Source organism: Carassius carassius, chromosome 1 (genome assembly GCF_963082965.1).
Source record: "Carassius carassius chromosome 1, fCarCar2.1, whole genome shotgun sequence".
Taxonomy (NCBI): Eukaryota; Metazoa; Chordata; class Actinopteri; order Cypriniformes; family Cyprinidae; genus Carassius; species Carassius carassius.
Genome location: NC_081755.1, coordinates 53501009 through 53513055, shown reverse-complemented (window position 1 = coordinate 53513055; position 12047 = coordinate 53501009).

The window sequence follows — 12047 nt, the reverse complement described above, 5'->3', positions numbered from 1 at the left end:
TCTCACTGCTCCTGCACCTTTCCCTGCACCTCTCACTGCTCCTCTTATTGCTCCTGCACCTCTCACTGCTCCTGCACCTCTCCCTGCTCCTCTCACTGCATCTCTCACTACTCCTGCACCTCTCCCTGCACCTTTCACTACTCCTGCACCCCTCACTGCTCCTGCACCTCTCCCTGCACCTCTCACTGCTCCTGCATCTCTCACTGCTCCTGCACCTCTCCCTGCACCTCTCACTGCTCCTGCACCTCTCACTGCTCCTCTCACTGCTCCTGCACCTCTCCCTGCACCTCTCACTACTCCTGCACCTCTCACTGCTCCTGCATCTCTCCCTACACCTCTCAAGGGAGAGGTGGGAAGTCGTGGCCTAATGGTTAGAGAGTCGGACTCCCAATCGAAAGGTTGTGAGTTCGAGTCCCGGGCCGGCAGGAATTGTGGGTGGGGGGAGTGCATGTACAGTTCTCTCTCCACCTTCAATAACATGACTTAGGTGCCCTTGGGCAAGGCATTGAACCCCCAACTGCTCCCCGGGCGCCGCAGCATAAATGGCTGCCCACTGCTCCGGGTGTGTGCTCACAGTGTGTGTGTGTGTGTTCACTGCTCTGTGTGTGTGCACTTTGGATGGGTTAAACGCAGAGCACAAATTCCGAGTATGGGTCACCATACTTGGCTGAATGTCACTTCACTTTCACTTCACTTTCACTTTCACTGCTCCTGCACCTCTCCTTGCACCTCTCACTGCTCCTGCACCTCTCCCTGCACCTCTCACTGCTCCTGCATCTCTCACTGCTCCTGCACCTCTCACTTCTCCTGCTCCTCTTACTGCTCCTGCACCTCTCACTGCTCCTGCCCCTCTCCCTGCACCTCTCACTGCACCTCTCCCTGCTCCTGCACCTCTCACTGCTCCTGCACCTCTCCCTGCACCTCTGCACCTCTCCCTGCACCTCTCACTGCTCCTGCATCTCTCACTGCTCCTCTTACTGCTCCTGCACCTCTCACTGCTCCTGCACCTCTCCCTGCACCTCTCACTGCTCCTGGACCACTCACTACTCCTGCACCTCTCCCTGCACCTCTCACTACTCCTGCACCTCTCCCTGCACCTCTCACTACTCCTGCACCTCTCCCTGCTCCTCTCACTGCACCTCTCACTGCTCCTGCACCTCTCCCTGCACCTCTCACTGCTCCTGCACCTCTTACCGCACCTCTCACTGCTCCCGCACCTCTCCCTGCACCTCTCACTGCTCCTGCACCTCTCCCTGCACCTCTCACTGCACCTCTCACTGCTCTTGCATCTCTCACTGGGCCTGCTCTTCTCCCTGGGCCCATTGCTCTTACTCTTCCTCGTTCAGACATTACAGTGTTTGTCTTTTTCTGTTTCTGTTTCCAAATACATCACTCCTCAAAGTCCTCCTATTATTGTATAAGTGTCAATATAATAGAAAAAATAACCCCTGCCACTGAGTCTAAGCCAGACTGGAATTAGCTGTGGTTGGCCCATAAATCAACTGTGTGTCAATTAATCAATTGTTTGTTTATTATCAGCTATGATATATTGTTTTTGAAGTAATATCATTGCAGAAGCAGAGGTTTTTATACTGTATCTAAGATTTGGAATATTGTTTTTGCTATTGTGGGATGTTGTGTGTTAACATTTGTAAATACTACAAAAACAATCCATAATTTCGTTGGGAGGTATAGCTTGTCTGTTAAGAAAATGTAAGCATTGTGGAAATTTGTTCAATGACTCCATATTGTGTGAAAATGACATGAAATGTGTGAATGGTATGGCCACAATAGACCGATGCTGTGCTAATTGTGTTTAGAGTTTTGAAAATGTGACAACTGCTTGGACAAACGCTTGTTAGTGACTGAAAAACACTGTAATATAAATAATTGTGTATGTGTTTTTGTTCTTTTTATTATTGTAAAAATCTATTTAGATTCCTTTTAATATGTATAATCATTACTAATTATATTTCATTTTTGTCACAGTGTCTGGGTTGTGTTCCCTGGGTATCCACTAGGTGTCCTCAGTTCCCACGGTGTCTATCATATTATCACTTCCTGTTCCCTTTGGAAGTATAACAACCTACACCTAGGTACAGGTTAACACCTGATGGCATTTTTTCTGGGCTTTTGAGTTACAACAAATGTGTTTTAGAAACACACGGTTATAACAGCCAGAGAAAAGACTAAGACAGAAGTCAAGGGTCAAGAGCCCAACTAAAGCAAACACTGATCTCTAACATGATTACTTCAAATGAAACAATAAATCAACATCTAAACCTTAGTTCATTCTCAATAAGATCTTCTGTAGACGTCTGACAGAAATAAAGTCAGTCTGGTTATTAATAAGTGGAGCTGGTGATGCTGTTTGTGGGGTTGTTTAATCAGATCTTGAGAGATTTCATGTATTTTATTTCAGTTGATTTCATCTAAGGCTGTGTCTGAAGTCAGTTGTAGTAGTTCTTGTGTTTCTCTTTTCTTCAGTGATTCTGTTTGTTAACAGCAGCTGTTCATCACTAATTAACAATCAGCACTTAGTTAATCTTAATTGCAATGTACATCTTCTTTAAGTGAACTCAACTGAATTAAGTTCAGAGTACTTATAACTGTTAGTTTTTTCAACTTAAATGGTTTAAGGCAATCGGTTTCCTCAAACGGTTTGAGTTAACATAACTTGTCAGGTTTGAGTGAGGCTGTGTCTGAAGTCAGCTGTATTTCCTTTCTCTCTTTTCTTCAGTAATTCTGTTTGTTAACAGCAGGTGTTCATCACTAAACTCAATTATCACTCAATTAATCACTTAATTACTTAATTGCAATGTATATCTTCTTTCAGTGAACTCAACTGAATTAAGTTCAGAGTACTCATAACTGTGAGTTTTTTCAACTTAAACGGTTTAAGGCAATCGGTTTCCTCAAATGGTTTGAGTTAACATAACTTAAGGATATCTGTTTACTCAAACCGTTTGAGTTAAGTTTACTTGTCGGGTATTACAGTCAAGACAATCGGTTTACTCAAACGGTTTGAGTTAAGTTAACTTGTCGGGTTTTACAGTGGTAACTGGTCTATGCTTCTGTGTTGTTCTTCGTTGGATGTCCGTGTCTTCCCCCGGAACCTCATCCACTCTTCGCACCTCCACCAGCATCACCACTTACCTTTGGCTCGATTCCCCGCAGTTCCTGTGCCATCCTCTCCTGCTGCCAACTCACGATCACCATCCGGATTACTCACCGTCTCCCCACCATCTTGGATTGTCGTCTTCCCAGCATTGTTTTGTACTCTTTTTTTGTTTGTTTGGTTTTCATTAAATTGTTTAACTTGCACTTGTTTCCAGCTCCTCCTTCACCCAGTCGTCACAGTTCATCATTGATTTCAGTGATGTGATCTCTGTTCAGTTAAATAGTGTCTGTGCATTTATTTGCAATCAAGTCAGAATGGAGAAAAAAACCTTGGGAGAAACCAGGCTCAGTTGGGGGGCCAGTTCTTCTCTGACCAGACGAAACCAGTAGTTCAATTCCAGGCTGCAGCAAAGTCAGATTGTGTAGAAGAATCATCTGTTTCCTGTGGTCTTGTCCTGGTGCTCCTCTGAGACAAGGTCTTTACAGGGGATCTGTATCTGGGGCTCTAGTTGTCCCGGTCTCCGCTGTCTTTCAGGGCTGTAGAGGTCCTTTCTAGGTGCTGATCCAGCATCTGGTCTGGATACGTACTGGATCCGGGTGACTGCAGTGACCCTCTGATCTGGATACAGACTGGATCTGGTGGCTACGGTGACCTCGGAATAAGAGAGAAACAGACTAATATTAGCGTAGATGCCATTCTTCTAATGATGTAGCAAGTACATAGGGTGTTATGGGAAGTGTTTCCGGTTCCGGTTTACCTAATTAATTCAGCCTAAAAATCCTTTAAAGGATTTGGATATTAAAAGCATATTAGTATGTTATGTGTAAGCCAGGTTAAAGAGATGGGTCTTTAATCTAGATTTAAACTGCAAGAGTGTGTCTGCCTCCCGAACAATGTTAGGTAGGTTATTCCAGAGTTTAGGCGCCAAATAGGAAAAGGATCTGCCGCCAGCAGTTGATTTTGATATTCTAGGTATTATCAAATTGCCCGAGTTTTGAGAACGTAGCGGACGTAGAATATTATAATGTGAAAGAAGCTCATTCAAATACTGAGGTGCAAAAAAACAAGTGTGCGTGCATTTATTATTTTTTTGGAGGGTTGGGTCTGAGGCCCCTGCTGGACACCTCCTTTATTAGGGCCCGAGCACCGAGGTGCGAGGACCCTCTTGTATCTGCTTTGTTTATTATTATTAGGGCCCGAGCACCGATGGTGCGAGGACCCTCTTGGAATTGCTCCGTTTATTATTATTATTATTATAATTAGGGCCCGAGCAACGAGGTGCGAGGACCCTGTTGTATCTGCTTTGTTTATTATTATTAGGGCCCGAGCACCGAGGTGCGAGGACCTTCTTGTATCTGCTTTGTTTATTATTATTATTATTATTATTATTATTATTAGGGCCCGAGCACTGCAGTGCGAGGACCCTATTGGAATTGCTCAGTTTATTATTATTATTATTATTATTATTTTTAGGGCCCGAGCACCGATGGTGTGAGGACCCTTTTGGAATTGCTCCGTTTATTATTATTATTATTATTATTATTATTATTATTATTATTATTATTAGGGCCCGAGCACCGATGGTGTGAGGACCCTCTTGGAATTGCTCCGTTTATTATTATTATTATTATTATTATTATTATTATTATTATTATTATTATTATTATTCTCTAAGATGAATCGCATTTTTGAGAGCCTAAACATACTCGAAAAGTCATGAAACTTTGCACACACCTCAGAACTGGCGAAAATTTACGTCTGATATGGGTTTCAGAAGTGGGTGTGGCAAAATGGCTCGACAGCGCCACCTATACAGGTTCAACGGTGTGCGCCTCGAGCTACGTTTCACGTACATGTATGAAAATTGGTATACACATGTATCTCTCCAATACCTACAAAAAAGTCTCTTGGAGCAAAATCCGAAACCCAACAGGAAGTCAGTTATTTTTAATTTTATGAGCAAATTTTGTGTCATTTTTGTCATTTCCATGCGTTGTATTTTAATGAACTCCTCCTAGAGATTAATTCAGATCAACACCAAAGTTGGTATGCCTAATCTAAAGGCCTTTGCGATGTTAAATTGCGAAGATTTTGAGTTTTCGTTAAAGGGCGTGTCCGTGGCGGCCTGGCGAATTTCGATGATTTGCCATGAAAAATGAAGTTGCTATAACTCAGACATACAATGTCCAATCTGCCCCAAACGTCACATGTTTGATGAGACTCCAAACCTGAACAGATTGACATGCCCATATTCAGTTATAGTCATAGCGCCACCAATTGGCAACAGGAAGTGACATATTTTACACTGCGACTAACTACTCCTAGAAATTTTATGACATCAATGTCTTTTTTGTGGTCAGTCTAATCTAAAGGCCTTATGCGATGTTAAGTTGTGAAGATCTTGAGTTTTCGTTAAGGGGCGTGTCCATGGCGCCGTGACAAAATTCAAAGTCTCGCCATGAGAATAAAAGATGTTATAACTCAGGCATAAAATGTCCGATCTTCCCCAAACTTCACATGTTTGATAAAAGTCCTGGCCTGAACAGATCTGAAGGCCAATATTCCATCGGGTGTGGCAAAATGGCTCGATAGCGCCACCTGTACACTTTCAACGGAGTGCGCCTCGATCTATGTTTCACGTACATGTACAAAAATTGGTACACACATGTAACACACCAATACCTACAAAAAAGTCTCTTGGTACGAAATCCTAATCCCAACAGGAAGTCGATTATTTTGAATTTTCCCTGCAAAATTGGTGTTGTTTTTGCCATTTTCAGGGGTTGTACTTTAACGAACTCCTCCTAGAGATTTATTCAAATGAACACCAAACTTGGTCAGTGTAATCTAAAGCCCTTTGCGATGTTAAATTGCGAAGGACTTGAGGTTTCATTAAAGGGCGTGTCCATGGCGGCCTGACAAATTTCGATGTTTCGCCATGAAAAAGGAAGTTGCTGTAACTCAGACATACAATGTCCAATCTGCCCCAAACTTCACATGTTGGATAAGACTCTTGACCTGAACAGATCTACATGCCAAAATTCAGTTATAGTCATAGCGCCACCTATTGGCAACAGGAAGTGAAATATTTTACACTGCGACAAACTACTCCTAGAAATTTTATGACATCTATGTTATTTTTGTGGTCAGACTAATCTAAAGACCTGTGTGATGTTTAGTTGTGAAGATCTTGAGTTTTCGTTAAAAGGCGTGTCCATGGCGCCGTGACGAAGTTCGATGTGTCGCCATGGGAATAAAAGATGTTATAACTCAGGCATAAAATGTCCGATCTTGCCCAAACTTCACATGTGTGATAAGGGTCCTGGCCTGAACAGATCTGAAGGCCAATATTCCATTGGGTGTGGCAAAATGGCTCGATAGCGCCACCTATACACTTTCAACTGAGTGCATATACACTTTCAACGGAGTGCGCCTCAAGCTATGTTTCATGTACATGTACAAAAATCGGTACACACATGTAACACACCAATATCTACGAAAAAGTCTCTTGGTACGAAATCCGAATCCAAACAGGAAGTCAGTTATTTAGAATGTCCTCTGCAAAATTGGTGTTGTTTTTGGCATTTTCAGGGGTTGTACTTTAACGAACTCCTCCTAGAGATTTATTCAGATCAACATCAAACTTGGTCAGTTAAATCTAAAGGCCTTTGCGAAGTTAAATTTGGGAAGATCTTGAGATTTCGTTAAAGGGAGTGTCCATGGCGGCCTGACAAATTTTGATGTTTCGCCATGAAAAAGGAAGTTGCTGTAACTCAGACATACAATGTCCAATCTGCCCCAAACTTCGCATGTTAGATAAGACTTCTGCCCTTAACAGATCTACATGCCCATATTCAATTATAGTCATAGTGCCACCTGCTGGCAACAGGAAGTGACATATTTTACGCTGAGACAAACTACTCCTAGAGATATTTTGACATTAATGTATTTTTGTGGTCAATCTAATCTAAAGGCCTGTGTAATGTTAAATTGTGGCAATCTTGAGTTTTTGTTAAAGAGCGTTTCCATGGCAAAAACGACAAAATTTGATGCCTCGCCACAGCAAGAGAAGTTGTTGTAACTCAGGCATAAAATGTTTGATCTTCCCCAAACTTCACATGTTCGATAAAAGTGCAGCCCTGAACACATCTGAAGGCCAATATTCCATTATAATGATAGCGCCACCTGCTGGCAACAGAAAGATTGGCACATATATGGAATAAACTTTGATATATTCCACTTATATTTATGAGTTTAAATGCATATTTCTCACCGTTCACCTATTTACTAAAGCCACTCGCTGCTGGTGAGCCCGGGTGCGAGGGCCCGTTCATCGCTGCTTGCAGCTTTAATTATTATTATTATTCTTCTTCTCTAAAATGAATCGCATTTTTGAGAGCCTAAACATGCTCGAAAAGTCATGAAACTTTGCACACACCTCAGAACTGGCGAAAATTTACGTCTGATATGGGTTTCAGAAGTGGGTGTGGCAAAATGGCTCGACAGCGCCACCTATACACGTTCAACGGTGTGCGCCTCGAGCTACGTTTCACGTACATATATGAAAATTGGTATACACATGTATCTCTCCAATACCTACAAAAAAGTCTCTTGGAGCAAAATCTGAAACCCAACAGGAAGTCGGTTATTTTTAATTTTATGAGCAAATTTTGTGTCATTTTTGTCATTTCCATGCGTTGTATTTTAACGAACTCCTCCTAGAGATTAATTCAGATCAACACCAAAGTTGGTATGCCTAATCTAAAGGCCTTTGCGATGTTAAATTGCGAAGATTTTGAGTTTTCGTTAAAGGGCGTGTCCGTGGCGGCCTGGCGAATTTCGATGATTCGCCATGAAAAATGAAGTTGCTATAACTCACACATACAATGTCCAATGTGTCCAAAACTTCACATGTTTAATAAGACTACTAACCTGAACAGATTGACATGCCCATATTCAGTTATAGTCATAGCGCCACCTATAGGCAACAGGAAGTGACATATTTTACACTGCGACTAACTTCTCCTAGAAATTTTATGACATCAATGACTTTTTTGTGGTCAGTCTAATCTAAACGCCTGTGCGATGTTAAATTGTGAAGATCTTGAGTTTTCGTTAAAAGGCGTGTCCATGGCGCCATGACGAAGTTCGATGACTCGCCAAGGGAATAAAATATGTTATAACTCAGGCATAAAATGTCCGATCTTCCCCAAACTTCACATGTGTGATAATAGTCCTGGCCTGAACACATCTGAAGGCCAATATTCCATCGGGTGTGGCAAAATGGCTCGATAGCGCCACCTATACACTTTCAACATAGCGCGCCTCGAGCTCCGTTTCAAGTACATGTACAAAAATCGGTACACACATGTAACACACCAGTACCTACAAAAAAGTCTCTTGGTACGAAATCCTAATCCCAACAGGAAGTTGGTTATTTTGAAATTTCCCTGCAAAATTGGCGTTGTTTTTGCCATTTTCAGGGGTTGTACTTTAACGAACTCCTCCTAGAGATTTATTCGGATGAACACCAAACTTGGTCAGTGTAATCTAAAGCCATTTGCGATGTTAAATTGCGAAGGACTTGAGGTTTCGTTAAAGGGCGTGTCCATGGCGGCCTGACAAATTTCGATGTTTCGCCATGAAAAAGGAAGTTGCTGTAACTCAGACATACAATGTCCAATCTGCCCCAAACTTCACATGTTGGATAAGACTCTTGACCTGAACAGATCTACATGCCAATATTCAGTTATAGTCATAGCGCCACCTATTGGCAACAGGAAGTGAAATATTTTACACTGCGACAAACTACTCCTATAAATTTTATGACATCAATGTTATTTTTGTGGTCAGTCTAATCTAAAGACCTGTGTGATGTTTAGTTGTGAAGATCTTGAGTTTTCGTTAAAAGGCGTGTCCATGGCGCCGTGACAAAGTTTGATGTGTCGCCATGGGAATAAAAGATGTAATAACTCAGGCATAAAATGTCCCATCTTGCCCAAACTTCACATGTGTGATAAGGGTCCTGGCCTGAACAGATCTGAAGGCCAATATTCCATTGGGTGTGGCAAAATGGCTCGATAGCGCCACCTATACATTTTCAACAGAATGCATATACACTTTTAACGGAGTGCGCCTCAAGCTATGTTTCACGTACATGTACAAAAATCGGTACACACATGTAACACACCAATATCTACGAAAAAGTCTCTTGGTACAAAATCCGAATCCAAACAGGAAGTCAGTTATTTAGAATTTTCTCTGCAAAATTGGTGTTGTTTTTGGCATTTTCAGGGGTTGTACTTTAACGAACTCCTCCTAGAGATTTATTCAGATCAACATCAAACTTGGTCAGTTAAATCTAAAGGCCTTTGCGAAGTTAAATTGGGAAGATCTTGAGGTTTCGTTAAAGGGAGTGTCCATGGCGGCCTGACAAATTTCGATGTTTCGCCATGAAAAAGGAAGTTGCTGTAACTCAGACATACAATGTCCAATCTGCCCCAAACTTTGAATGTTAGATAAGACTTCTGCCCTTAACAGATCTACATGCCCATATTCAATTATAGTCATAGCGCCACCTGCTGGCAACAGGAAGTGACATATTTTACACTGAGACAAACTACTCCTAGAGATTTTTTGACATTAATGTATTTTTGTGGTCAGTCTAATCTAAAGGCCTATGTACTGTTAAATTGTGTCAATCTTGAGTTTTTGTTAAAGAGCGTGTCCATGGCAAAAATGAAAAATTTGATGTCTCGCCACAACAAGAGAAGTTGTTGTAACTCGGGCATAAAATGTTTGTTCTTCCCCAAACTTCACATGTTCGATAAGAGTGCAGCCCTGAACACATCTGAAGGCCAATATTTCATTATAGTGATAGCGCCACCTGCTGGCAACAGGAAGATTTGCACATATATGGAATAAACATTGATATATTCTACTTATATTTATGAGTTTAAACGCATATTTCTCACCGTTCACCTATTTACTAGAGCCACTCGCTGCCGGTGAGCCCGGGTGCGAGGGCCCGTTCATCGCTGCTTGCAGCTTTAATTATTATTATTATTATTAGGGCCCGAGCACCGATGGTGTGAGGACCCTCTTGGAATTGCTCCGTTTATTATTATTATTATTATTAGGGCCCGAGCACCGATGGTGTGAGGACCCTCTTGGAATTGCTCCGTTTATTATTATTATTATTATTATTATTATTATTATTATTATTATTATTATGTTTATTATTATTATTATTATCATTATTATTATTATTATTATTATTGTTCTTCTTCTCCAGAATGAATCGCATTTTTGAGGGCCTAAACATACTCAAAAAGTCATGAAACTTTGCACACACCTCAGAACCGGCGAAAATGTACATCTGATATGGGTTTCAGAAGTGGGTGTGGCAAAATGGCTCGACAGCGCCACCTATACATGTTCAACGGTGTGCGCCTCGAGCTATGTTTCACGTACATGTATGAAAATCGGTACACACATGTAACTCTCCAATACCTACAAAAAAGTATCTTAGAGCAAAATTCTAAACCCAACAGGAAGTCGGTTATTTTTAATATTATGAGCAAATTTTGTGTCATTTTTGCCATTTCCATGCGTTGTATTTTAACGAACTCCTCCTAGAAACTTATTCAGATCAACACCAAATTTGGTATGCCTAATCTAAAGGCCTTTGCGATGTTAAATTGCGAAGATTCAGAGGTTTCGTTAAAGGGCGTGTCCGTGGCGGCCTGGCGAATTTCGATGATTCACCATGAAAAATGAAGTTGCTATAACTCAGACATACAATGTCCAATATGCCCAAAACTTCACATGTTTAATAAGACTCCTGACCTGAACATATTTACATGCCCATATTCAGTTATAGTCATAGCGCCACCTATAGGCAACAGGAAGTGACATATTTTACACTTCGACAGACTACTCCTAGAAATTTTTTGACATCAATGTCTTTTTTATGGTCAGTCTAATCTAAAGGCCTGTGCAATGTTAAATTGTGAAGATCTTGAGTTTTCGTGAAGGGGCGTGTCCATGGCGCCGTGACAAAATTCAAAGTCTCGACATGGGAATAAAAGATTTTATAACTCAGGCATAAAATGTCCGATCTTCCCCAAACTTCACATGTGTGATAAAAGTCCTGGCCTGAACAGATCTGAAGGCCAATATTCCATCGGGTGTGGCAAAATGGCTCGATAGCGCCACCTATACACTTTTAAAGGAGTGCACCTCGAGCTATGTTTCACGTACATGTACAAAAATTGGTACACATATGTAACACACCAATACCTACAAAAAAGTCTCTTGGTACGAAACCCTAATCCCAACAGGAAGTCGGTTATTTTGAATTTTCCCTGCAAAATTGGTGTTGTTTTTGCCATTTTCAGGGGTTGTACTTTAACAAACTCCTCCTAGAGATTTATTCAGATGAACACCAAACTTGGTCAGTGTAATCTAAAGCCATTTGCGATGTTAAATTGCGAAGGACTTGAGGTTTCGTTAAAGGGCGTGTCTATGGCGGCCTGACAAATTACGATGTTTCGCCATGAAAAAGGAAGTTGCTGTGACTCAGACATACAATGTCCAATCTGCCCCAAACTTCCCATGTTGGATAAGACTCTTGACCTGAACAGATCTACATGCCAATATTCAGTTATAGTCATAGCGCCACCTATTGGCAACAGGAAGTGAAACATTTTACACTGCGACAAACTACTCCTAGAAATTTTATGACATCAATGTTATTTTTGTGGTCAGTCTAATCTAAAGACCTGTGTGATGTTTAGTTGTGAAGATCTTGAGTTTTCGTTAAAAGGCGTGTCCATGGCGCCGTGACGAAGTTTGATGTGTCGCCATGGGAATAAAAGATGTTATAACTCAGGCATAAAATGTCCGATCTTGCCCAAACTTCACA